Raw genomic sequence first — 13,727 nt, 5'->3', positions numbered from 1 at the left:
GAGTTTCCTGTGATATATCACCGGGGTTTGTTAACTTATCAAAGTATTTATCCATTCCACACTGAGCGACCAATAAGAGAGGAAAAAATATTGCAGTCACCTGCTATATTTTGAAATACAGAAAATTTATGGCATGACAAGTATGATAGTAGACCTGGAGTGGGGCTCCCACATTTAAATTTAAAAAATCACTTCATATATTGCACAAGCAAAACACAGTAAAAGAGAAAAGAGAGACAGACAGATGAGAAAAAAAATACAGTAATTGTTATGGCTCGTATGGTTTAAAGAATTCAGTATGTAGAAAGGATAACATACGCAATAATTCACAGATACCACAAGAGGGCAACCTTGGCTGAGTAATATTGGGTATACAGTATGCAGCAACATACATTAGAGAAAAAAAAAAAAATCCTTTCTCTTTTCCCTCTGTCTTCTTCCCTCCGAATTTCCCACCCCTAATCCTCCGGCCTCTGCCTCAACCGCAAGTTACCATATAAAATAGGAAATAACAGAAATTAGATATTAGGTCATACAAGCCTGTAATGAAGTGTTAGCCAGTACTGGAAAGCGGACTTCTGTGCGGAAATGAGAGTCCCTTGAGAGTCCAGAACCAATAAGAGACAAAAGTCCCAGGCAATAGGTAACACAAAATGATAGAAGATCCGTCTCACAGTCCCTTGGAAATTAAATCTCTTGTATTCCTTTCCCTTCCAGGCAACACGATATTTGGTCGTCAGTGGTGTCGACAGAAAGAAAAAAGGAGACCAAGGGGGGAGTAGAAAGGGGGACAGAGGGACAAAGATCAGGGTATGGAAGGAGACACTAGGGAAGTAAAATAAAAGTAATAAAAAAGGAATAGAGGGGTTAAAGAACTAAAATGACAAACCGGGGAGGGAGAGACAAGCGGCTATTTTCAAGCAGATATCCTCCGACCGTCACAGCCAAGTGGGGAGCAGCACACCTCCAGGCAGTCAGACCACTTCTCTCAGGTGCAGGAAAAGGGATTTCCAGGAAGAGATCCTCATCACCCGTGCAAATCCAGGGACATCAGCAGACCCTCCGAACACGGAGCAGTCATCAGGAGATCACCGGCCAGTATCAGCAGCCACATCCGGGGAAACACCGCCCGAGGAGTAGCAGCAGCTAAGATGACAGGCTGCGCAACTCGCGGCAGAGGTAGCCAGACAGAAGCCCCGAACGGCCGGCAGGCACGCAGCTCCCGTCCAAGCAGAGGACCAGATTGATACAGCTCCCGTCCGTCACAGCTGGGGAGACACCACCTCAGGGACAGCAGTGAAGGGAGGGTGTCAAGCCGCGCAGCTTGTAGCAGGGGTGTCCGGAGGGACGGTCCGGCCAGCAGCCGAGTATGCAGCAGAACTCCAGCCGGCGTCTAGCAGGTAAGTCCCGTCTAGTAGAAGAAGCGTGCAGGCTATGGTGTAGTAGCAGAAGGGGTCGAAGATCTCCACCGCCAGTGACCAGAGGAGAGGCCCCAGATCCGCAGCACACGGCCCGAGTACCCTCACCGCCGATCAGAGAGAGCGGCCACAGGTATAACACTACTGTATATTATCCACTGCAGGCCACGACTTCAGCAGCAAGACAATTATCCCGGGTAGGTATAGTCATCAAAGGGGTTAGGAATCCCCGCAATGCAACCCCAGAGCAGGCAGGGATGGCCGCTATGGCAGGAGCAGGGAAGTCCCCTCTCAGCTCTTCGCGCCCAAGATGGCGGGGGCGGTCATGTACGCCAGAATTTTTCAGGCTGGATTCCGGTGAAAGTATTCTGGCTCCAGACCCAATAATTGAAACAAGCCACTCTGTATTACAGTGGCATTGCAGTAAGCAGCTTTTGGTTAAGATATTCGGGTGAAGAAGCCCAAATCTGGGTCAATTATATCATATAAGGCTGGAGCCCAAGTAAAATGCGGCCACTCCAGGAGCCCCGCCCACCGGAAGTCGTGATTTATGAACTTGAAATATTTATATCCTTAGGATTGTAATACTTTATTGCTTAGAAGTTTAGGATATTAGGTGCCAAATTCAAGGTAGTAGTATAAACATTGTAAATTGTAGTAATATTGTTACTGCATTGTCATTAATGTTATCTCAAATGTAAAGTTAATGCCTATGTATGGGAACAACTTTTCCTTTAAGTTCTTCATAAAAGTAATATGACAAGCCAACTATCTGTATGTTGACTTACCTGGAGTGATTACAGTGGGAGATCCATTACTGTGGAATTTATGGAAGGAAAAGCCATTGGCGGTAAATGTGAAGTGAAATGATACAGTATTGTATTGTGATTACACATTATCTATACACCACACTACATATTTTAACCATTGGGTTTTCCAAAGTAGACTCACATAAACCATAAGTACTTGGGTGGAGGCACTGACGTTGGGGATGTACACCACTTAGAGGAATGCTAAGCGTGGGTACATTAGGAGTAACAAAGGTGTTAGTAACCTAGTAACCCTAGATCCCTTATAGAAAGTAAGGGGGTTTACATTTAAGTTTCCTTAGCCAACCACTGCGTCTACAGACCTCGACGTTGCCCATTTTCTTTGTGCTTCTTCAAAAGAGCTTGAGCAGCCCATCTTGAAACCCCAGACTGCTTTGAAATCTTTGCCTAGGAGAGACCTTGCTGATGCAGTATAACTACCCTGTGTCTTGTTGCTGTGCTCAGTCTGGCCATGGTTTGTGACATGAAACAGTCTTCCAAAACCTCACCTTTGTAGCACAGTTTGGATTTTTCTCACCCAGTTGTAAGCCTCCTACACAACTGTTTGTTTATGACTGTTTCAACCTACATATAAAAATGATTATCATTATCACCTGTTTGGTATAATTGGTTAATCATACATGACTATAATCCTACAAAATCCCTGACTGTGCAAGTGTACCTAGAAGAATTGATGCTGTTTTAAAGGCAAAGGGTGGTCACACCAAATATTGATTTGGATTTTTCTTCTGCACATTCATTTTGCATTTTGTTAATTGATGAAAATAAACTTTTACTTCTATTTTTTAAAGCATTCTTGCTTTGCAGAATTTTTTTTCCACACCTGCCTAAAACTTTTGCACAGTATTGTGTGTGGGTGTGTGTGTATATATTTTAGTTTCACAACATATACTTTCCTATTCTGGCAGCTGCCCTGGCTTGTTGTCGCTGACTCCTATGGTATGACTCCTGTCGATCCCACAGTGCATCCAGAGTACAGAGTCAGCACCCATCCCTCCGCTCTCCTACCAACATTCAGAAATGTGTCTGCCAGCAGATACAGAGTTTGACAGCTGCTGCACCGACTTGAAAGATCACTCCCCCTCTCTATCGCATGGGCCAAGTCTGTTATAGACCGTGGTGGAAGGTGTACAGTGAGGCAGTCTAACTCACTGTAATGCTGCTGGCCCTTACATTGCACCAGGGCACAACGCAATGAATCGGCTGCACTGCTGCTAGTTCCACCCCTGCTCTGCTTGTCTGCCACCAGACCTGACCTTGGACTTTAGTTTTGGCAATGTTTGTCTGCTGCCAGCCCTGATTTTTGACTGTATACTCTCTAGTCTTTTTGCTGTTAGCCTTTAAATCTTCTGCTCACTTCATCTGCTATACTACCTGCTGTCCTCAGCTCAGTTGCATTCTACACCTTACATGCCCACAGCCTCACATGGTTTGCTTTCAGTGTTTAATCTGTCGAAGCTGAATAATTGGCTGAGACAAGTTCAGTTTAAAATTTAATCGCAGCGACGCCATCTTGCGAATGGCCGCAAGACTCCATTTTAGAAATAAGATCGCAAGACACCATTTTGCGAATGGCCGCCTAAGTGCCATTTTAGGTAAACTCACATTTTAGTACATGTGGCGATATTTATATTAGCACTATGCGATCGCTTCTTTCATCATTTTTTATACACACAATAATACTCACAAGAGCGCTATTAACTAGTCGCATATTAGCGAATGCATGAGACTTTGTATGAAACCGCTGTTTTATTAGCTTTATGCGGACGCATCTGCCCCAAGTTAACTAGCGTCCTTATATCAAACCCTGAATACCCACACATTTTATATTCACACATAAGGTTCAATAAGTATCAAAATGTATGAGTTAAGTTGGTTAAGTTAGTTTAAATGCTGAGAAATAAAGGTTTTTGATAACTAAGGTATTATACATGATAAGCAAGGAGTATTTGGTCTTGTTCTGATGCGTACGCTTTGTACAGTATTCCGGTGCTATCGGTGGAGAGATCGCATCATGCAAACTCAAGTTATGGATCGCAGAACTTACAAGCACCAAAATGTTTAACTGTTGGAATGTACAGAAGGCGTTACTAGAAAGATTCCCCTGCTGTTAGAGGCAGGAAGAGTCTATTTGAACCAGCCTGTTAAATGTGCTGTAACATATGCTTCTCCTCTGGGAACCAATGACATCAGCAAGAAACTTCCCCATTGTCCTGTTTTAGTCTGAGGGGGATAAATACATGTGTCCGAATACTGGTTTTTTAGTCCATGCTGAATGCTGTATGAACTGAGGGTCTCTATTCTGAGGCCTATCTTTGTGTCCTGAGGCGCTGCGTATGTATACTGTACTTGGGTCTGTATTATTTCCTTTTATGCCTAAATTGTGTATGTATCAATTGCGTGTAACTGACTGTACTTTTACCTGAATAATATTTGTGCTTTGCTTTGTCTTTATTTGTGGTCAGACTGCGTACGCAAAGTAGCGTTATTCTTAGAAGTTTATAGGAAGGATTTTAGAAGGTATAGGCAGGGGTATATAGAGGTTCTGATCCAGTTTCATTAGTTGGGGGCTCGTAAAGAAGTCACTTACCTGCTCACACAGTACATACGGTCATCGATATTTCAGCAAAGGGTGGAGTGGCCACATGCAGGGTTTGCCTGCAACCGCTTTGTGCTGAAAGATCGCTATCCGTCTCCATGTGAATTAAGGAAGCTGACTAGAATCCAGGGACAAGAGAGGAAAAACTTGTTTTCCTCTGTTGATAGAACCTTGCATTTTTAGAGGGGTGCCGCAGTATTGCGTACGCGGCTAAAACGCATTTTTCCGTACGCAGTTAAAAAGTCATTATACGGTTGTGTGGTAGTCGCATTAATGTGTATGCGGATGGTCGCACAATAGTGTATACGCACTTCCGGTTCTGCTGCCACGTGTTTGAACAAAGCCATTGAGGTTTACATTTTTTTTCTATTACCAATATCTGGGTTAAACGTGTATTTTTCTGTGCAGGAAAAAAGTGTGTAACAGTGAATACTTGTTGAACAAAGTTAAGTGTATCGTATGATCCTTAAGGGCTAGGTGCAAGGGTTAGCCTAGTCGCACGGTAAGCAGCTTTACCGTTCTATACACAGTAGCAGGTGTACATGTTGTCTTTGTTGTATAGAGGTGCGTGAGAGTAGCCGACATATAAACGCTCATAGCTCTGGAAGTTACCTTACTAAAACTTATCCGGGTGTGGAAGTTGCCTGTTTCAAATCTTATCTAGGTGTGGAAGTTGCCTTACTAAATCTTATCCAGGTGTGTGGGTGCCGCTGACTTAAATCGTCCACAGGTAAGTGAAAGTATCTTGATTGTCTTTCAAAAGTTTAAATTTTTATTGAAAAGCGTAGGAATTGTCTCAGAATGGGAGCCACGCAAACAGTAGAGATGTTAGGCAATGATGTGCTGCTGATGGAGGCTCCGATTGGATCGGCCCGTCGTATTATGCATACAAAGTGCGGTGCTTACGCAATAAGGTATTGTGATTTATGGTTTAATATGACGAGGAAGAGTGTTAGACCGTTTCCCAGAATTGGTAGTTTTGACAAAAATGTGTTAGACAATGTCCAGTATCACATCAGTATGGTGCGATCCGAGAGAAAAAGATTAAGTATTTTGAATGTTTAAAACCATGGCAGCATGAAGGGGATGCGTGGCTTAAAAATGTGCAAACGACGCGAACTAGCATTGCGAACGCATTGCCAGAAAATACATTCACGACGCTGAGTTGCAATACGGGCGAGCCGCAAATTGGCGCGCATGTGCGGCAAGGTAGCATCGTGGAGAGTATTGCCAGCAGTTCACACTCACCGCCCCCACCTTATGTGGATGGAGGTGCAAGTACAGTTACCAAATATACCCATAAAAATGTAACAAGCAATTTGTACCCCCTCTTAAGTAACCATAAAGAAAATGTTTATGATGTAGATGATGAGCCTATTGTAATGTCTGCCATTTCCCATGCTGTGCAAATGATAGATGCTGCATCACCACAATCAAGGGTGGTGCCGCCATCTCCATCGGTAACATCAAGGGAAGTGTTAACACACTCTGCACCCATTGAGGAAATTGTTAATACCATACGTAGCAGCAGCAGATTAAACCCCCAGCCAGGTAACCAGGTCAGAGGTAGCAACGCTGCCGGTCTGCATCCCATTCGGACAATAACTGTTCCGAATGGAAATGCGGATGCAAACGGTGTAGTGCCCATGAGGGAAGTAGTAATGTATTGTCCATGGACAAGAGCAGAACTAAATTCCATCATAAATGATCTAAAAAAGGAATTAGCCAAATGTCAAAGATTTTTGAGAAATTTGGGTAGTTCTTATGAGCCCACTAATAAAGATTGGCGTGTGGTGTTAAGGGCCTGTCTACCACGCAATACCGATGTGACAAAATTTATCACGGATTGTGTATTAGATGGCGACGTTCCCTTAACAGACCAAGTAAACCAAGGTAACATTTCCCGCATTGTGACGCAATTGGGTGTATATTTTCCAGTAGTAGTTAACTGGAACAAAATCTTCACAATCAAACAAAAGGAGAGCGAAACTGCAGAAAACTATTGCGACCGGGCTCTGCAGGCTATCACCCAGTACACTGGGATAGAAGATATTAAAGATAGCATTCACCACAGGGGAATGATAGTCACGATATTGATGGACAGTTTAAAAGAGAATTTAAAAACTCGGGTTCAGACCTCACAGTCTGGCTGGAGGGGACTTACAATAGATAACCTCATAGAGTCTGCCATAGAACATGACAAAAACATCTCAAAAAAAGAGGGAGACCCAGAGCAAAAAATTAATGGCTGTCAGTAAACAAGCTCTGGAGGGAATGACGGTAACATCACAGCCAACAGACACGCTTGCACTTGCACACACACTCATGTCAGAACAAGTTGCTCTCACTAACCCCACTCAACAACAAACACAACTCTATCCCACTAACCCAATGCAACCACAGGTCCCAGGATAACCACCTACTTCTTACCCCCCACAATACCCTTACCCTCCCTATCCTTACCCATGTCCACCACCTTTACCCTCTGCTCAAACTTCACAACAACACATGCTTTCACCTGAATCACGGACATGTTTTAATTGTAAACAAACAGGACACTTAAGTAGAAACTGTACAGTAAAAAGAGTATGGATCCCACATCAAGGGAAACCTGGATACCCCCATAAGGGATATGCACAGAGACCAGCAAATGTTCAGCAAACACCAGCTTCAATTGTAGCCGTAAATGCTTTATTGGAGAATGGTAGCCAACGCTAGGGGTCAGGTCATACCTGTGGTCTACAGATAGTCAGGTTAACGGGAAGTACTAGGGAAGAACCGGTCTTGATGGTTGATGTAGCTGGTACTGAATATCCTTTTCTTGTAGACACAGGGGCGACCAAGTCAGTGATGAAATCTCCCGTTAATTTACAGGTGACCAACGAGACAATACCAACAATGGGTGTGACAGGTAAAGTGGAACGTTATCCTTTAACAAAGTCCGAAGAGGTTAGTATTGGGCCGTTGCATACCAGACATTCTTTTCTACTGGCTGCCGCGGCTCCTACTAACCTGCTGGGCACAGACTTGTTATGTAAAATGGGATGTGTTATATACTGCACCCCTGATGGTGTATATTTAGATATCCCAGAGAGAATGGTATACGAGGTGCGGGATATGTTAGACACTCCTCAAAGGATAATGTATCACTCTACCGTTTTAAAAGAAAATCCATCATAAGTAGATGAAATGTTGTCCCAAATTCCAGATTCCCTTTGGACAAAAGATGGACAGGACACTGGATTAATGGCAAACGTAAGCCCAGTAATGGTAAACTTAAAAGGCGGTAGGCAAGCTCCAAAAATTCCCCAGTACCCACTAAAACAGGAAGTAGAACTAGGGGTGTTTCCACTAATTGAGCGATTATTGCAACAGGGAATTTTAGTTCGTACAGCTAGTGTAGCCAACAGTCCCATCTTTCCAGTAAAGATGAGTGGTGGGAGGGGTTATAGGCTGGTGCAAAACCTTAGAGGTGTTCATAAGGTAGTAGAGAGCCAATTCCCTGTAGTGCCAAATCCAGCTGTCATCCTGATGCAGATCCCACCAAATGCAACCCATTTCACTGTCATTGACCTCTGTTCTGCTTTCTTCTCTGTGCCTCTCCACCCTGACTGTCAGTACCTATTCGCATTCACATACAGAGGTGGGATACATGGACACGATTGCCCCAGGGTTTCATAGACAGCCCCAGTATTTTCTCCCAGGCATTGCATGACTGTTTACAAGCTTTTCAACCTGCCAATGGATCAGTTCTAATTCAATATGTGGACGATTTATTGCTATGTTCTGACTCGTTTATGTCATGTGTGAATGATACTAAACTTTTGTTACTTCATCTCTCCCATACAGGACACAAAGTGGCTAAGGACAAGTTACAGCCGTGCCAATCCAGAGTAAAATATTTGGGACACTGCCTAACCCAGGGGTTACGACATCTTACAAATGATAGAATCCAGGCCATACAAAACATGACACTGCCGCAGAATCAACAGCAAATTCGTACCTTCTTGGGAATGTGTGGATACTGCCGAATGTGGATCCCAGGTTTTTCTATTTTGGCCTTGCCTTTACAGGAACTAGTCTCTTCCTCAAAGCCCGATCGCGTCATACACACTGAGGAATCAGAACAGGCTTTTCTTAATCTTAAGGATAGTCTGACAAAAGCTCCTGCATTGGGAATACCCGATTATGAAAAACCATTTGATTTATATTGTACGGAAGCCGATGGTTGTGCTGCAGGTGTCCTTACACAAAAACATGGTGATGCCAGTAGGCTCATAGCATACTACAGTGTCCAATTGGACACGGTAGCAAGATCACTCCCCACCTGTTTGAGAAGTGTAGCAGCTACCGCTTTATTGGTGAGTAAAAGTGAGGACGTAGTATTGGGCCATGATATGATTGTCTACACTCCCCATGCTGTATCTGCTCTGTTGAACTCAGCTCAAACCAGACACGTCTCCTCGGCTAGGTTCACCAAATGGGAACTAGCTCTAATCGCTCCTGCAAATATTTTGGTCAAACGTTGTAGTACACTGAATCCAGCAACATACCTACCATATGTACAACATGATGTACAAAGGGTGGAAGGAGAGGAGTTGCTGGCAGGAGGTGAGTTCGGCAGACATGATGATACTGACTATTGTATGACATATCTGAATCAGACCTTTACTGCTAGACCTGACATACATGACACACCTTTAGAGAATGTGGATGTAACTTTCTATACGGATGGGAGTTGTCATAGACAAACAGACACAGGTGAATTATGTACAGGTTATGCTGTTGTAAATGACACAGACATCATGGAAGCTAAACTTCTCGGTCCTCCTCACTCAGCCCAGGTGGCAGAGTTAGTAGCACTGACTAGAGCATGTGAACTGGCAGCAGGCAAATCTGCTAACATTTACACTGACTCGAGGTACGCGTTCGGGGTGGTGCACGATTTTGGGGCACTATGGCGTCTGAGAAATTTTATGACAGCAGCAGACACACCAGTTGCACATTCCCGACACATAAAACATCTTTTAGAAGCAATCCAACTGCCCAAAGCAGTGGCAGTAATTAAATGCAAAGCCCACACATGTGAGGATGACCCGGTGTCACTGGGCAACAACAGAGCTGATGAAGCTGCAAAATGGGCAGCAGGGTTAAAAATGTTCTTCCCCAATTGAAACAACTATGTCATTCCAAACCATTGATATGCTGAAATTAATTGAGATGCAAAGTTTGTGTTCAATTCAGGAAAAATCCATTTGGAAGTCCAAGGGATGTGGGCCAGAGTCCTCTGGGCTCTGGAGGGACGTACATGGTAAGCCAGTAGCCCCAAGGCATATTACCCCAGCCTGGCTGAGGCAGCACACGGTCTAACTCACCTAGGTAAACAGGGTATGTGCAAGTTGGTGAGGGCATACTGGTGCGCACCAGGTTTTTCTTCACAAGCAGAGAAGATGGCAATGTCCTGTCTGACCTGCTTGAGAAAGAACATAGGGAAAGCGATCCCTACCGAACCGTCCCACATTCCACCTACTAATGGACCTTTTCCAGGTGATACAAATTGATTTCATCAAATTACCGCCCTGCAGGAACCTTAAGTATGTACTAGTGTGCACAGACGTATTTTCCAACTGGGTTGAGGCCTACCCAGCGGCCACTAATACTGCTGCGTTTACTGCCAAGAAAATAGTCCAGGAATTTGTATGCAGGTACGGTATCCCTAAGATCATCGAGAGTGACAGGGGTACTCATTTCACAGGTGATGTGTTCCAAAATATGTGTAAGCTGATGGGTATTAATAGCCGACTTCATACCCCCTACCGACCGCAAGCCAGTGCCAAGGTGGAGAGAATGAATGGGACTATTAAAAATAAATTAAGTAAAATTATGACAGAAACTGGACTAGGATGGCCAGAAGCGTTACCTTTGGTCCTACATAGCATAAGGACCACTCCTAGACTTCCTCTGAATCTGTCCCCATTTGAAATACTATTCGGAAGACAACCTCATTTGATTATAAGTCCCCAGGAAGACTTGAAGGGTAACAACGAGGTAACTGTAAAGTATCTTATATCAATGAGTAGGCAGTTAAAGCAACAGCAGCAGAAACTGAAATTGTTGTCTAATGATATGCCTGAAACTAACTGTCATGATGTTGAACCAGGAGAATATGTAATGATTAGAAATTTCTTGCGTTCAGGTTGTTTGACTGATCGGTGGGAAGGTCCATACCAGGTGCTGCTGACGAGTACTACATCTTTGAAGGTGGCCTAGAGAGATACCTGGGTCCATTCCACTCACTGCAAAAAGGTCAATCAACCGGTGGAGAAACAAGGCGGAGACAAGGCTGATAGTGTGGACCTGTCACTCGCGAGCTTGTTCCGGGAGGATTGAAAAGGTCGTAGTGAGATACCTGAACCAAGAGAAATTTTGCAGGACTTGTTGTAAAAATGGATGGGCCTGCTGTGTTCATTCTCATATTCTCTTTTAGAGTGTTCACCATCCTGGTCAGTTCGGGAATATCCAGTGTCTGTGATGGGGGACCGATTGAGGAAACGGGAGCTGATGGCAGTGCTGATGGAGTGGAGAAAGGAGGAGTGCAATGCCAATCAGGGGAGTGTCTGACCAATCTTAGTACTGTTATTGTTAAGAGAGCTGTCATTCCGGATACTCGGGGAAGGTGTGGAGGTTTATCGTCTGAAGATTCCTGTATTTGTGAGTTTTGTGGGTCCCTAGTTGATGAGAACTGTATCCAACAGTGCCAACCTAAATATAACCCATACTGGGGCGGGTATCCTTTAGAGGATTATCACAGCATGGTAGGCAAAGTGTTAAATCGAACTGATTGCTGGGTGTGTTCACATGTGCCACAGGGACAGCATAATGTAGGGTTGGTGCCATTTCCGCTGAATATCACGGAAATTTTAGAATTACAAAAAGGGAAAACATTGGATGGAAAATTCCTCTCATCCAAACCACCTCATTTCAAACTCTATCAATTCCAAGTAGATAGATCACTTTTGTGTTTAAACATAACCAACCCCAATAAACTCGGAGGTTGGGAAGTGACGGGGAATAATCAGACGATGACCTTCTCACAAAGAGCTGATAATGAGTCCATAAACTATGATCTGTTACGCTCAATTAAATCAAGTGGGAAACATTTTAGGTACCGATATACATTGAGTTCCACCAAAGAGATGATTGGTAAAGTACCAGATGGTTATTGTGCTAAAATAATACAACCAGAAACTTGCATATACCAGATGGAAGAGCCTGAGATAGGATTGTTTGCATGAGAAATGTGTTTAATGATAATGATGCATACCATTCCTTATGTTCTCCCTGATAATGTATATTTTGTATGTGGAAGAAAAGCGTATAAATGGCTCTCCCCGAGTTCCGAAGGTTTGTGTTACCTGGGAAGAGTAGTCCCAGAAGTTATGACCCTCACACATGTTGAAATGCTGGGAATACATAAAAACACACCGCCACCATATCTTCACACACAATATGAACACAGAGGCAAGAGAAATATGATACCTGGTGATATGCATAAAGCCGCTCAGTTAATCAGTGAGACAACTGGCTTCCAAGTTTTAGTCGCCCTGGATCCCACCAGGATTGCTAGGGGTTCATTAAATTTTAGATATATCCAGGAACTTGCTAAATTAATAGATAATATCACCGAGATGTACGATGACACATTCAGGTACACGGGGAGAGAATTGCAAGCATACAAGAAAGAACTAGTGCAACACAGGCTAGTGTTGAATTATTTAACTGCTGTTACTGGAGGGTACTGCGTAACATTAGCCACCCAATTTGGAGTAAAATGTTGCACTTATGTCACCAATGATACCAGCGACCCTAAGGAGGTGATAGACCAGAAGATGGATGAGATTCTGCAGCTAAAGTGGGAATTTCGCAAGAACCATAACGCATCAGTGGCTGAAGCAGGGGAAAAGATAGAAGGATGGGTGTCATGGCTGAACCCAGTGAAATGGTTCTCGGGTCTAGGGGAATGGGTCCAGGAAGTGATCGCCAGCATAGGCAAATTCTTGATCCTTATACTGATTGTCATCATAATAATTGTCATATGCATCCGGTGTGTTCCTATTGTGTTGAAGTGTGGAAAATGTAAAAACAGAGTGAAACGAAAGAATGAAACTATGATGGTGGTCAGAAATGATAATATGTATACCGAGGTAGATACAGAACTGCATTACAACCCTGAGCTAGGAAGTACCATCATTTAAATGTATAATATTTAGACATGCATAGAAGATATTATTGAAATGTTATTTATAGAACACCTCAGACACTGTAAAGTCTCAAATTCCCCTTCAAGACTGCTGTTATAAGACTGGTGCATTCCCACACCTGTCACATGATCTTCCAAGATCTGCGGTGTGCGTATAATAGTAGTTTTATGTCCCCACCCAGAGACACATTATTGATGGATTAAGAACCACCTTGTGCCATCCCATAATAACACTAAATAATATGTAAATGTAAGCCTAAAATAAATTTTAATAGCAGATTGTGATAGCATGTTGTTTGCTATCAAAGGGTGGACTGTCGAAGCTGAATAATTGGCTGAGACAAGTTCAGTTTAAAATTTAATCGCAGCGATGCCATCTTGTGAATGGCCGCAAGACTCCATTTTAGAAATAAGATCGCAAGACACCATTTTGCGAATGGCCGCCTAAGGGCCATTTTAGGTAAACTCACATTTTAGTACATGTGGCAATATTTATATTAGCACTATGCGATCGCTTCTTTCATCATTTTTTATACACACAATAATACTCACAAGAGCGCTATTAACTAGTCGCATATTAGCGAATGCATAAGACTTTGTATGAAACCGCTGTTTTATTA

Source organism: Taudactylus pleione, unplaced genomic scaffold (assembly GCF_031769625.1).
Source record: "Taudactylus pleione unplaced genomic scaffold, aTauple2 ptg000270l, whole genome shotgun sequence".
Lineage (NCBI taxonomy): Eukaryota > Metazoa > Chordata > Amphibia > Anura > Myobatrachidae > Taudactylus > Taudactylus pleione.
This window is presented reverse-complemented; position numbering follows the sequence as displayed.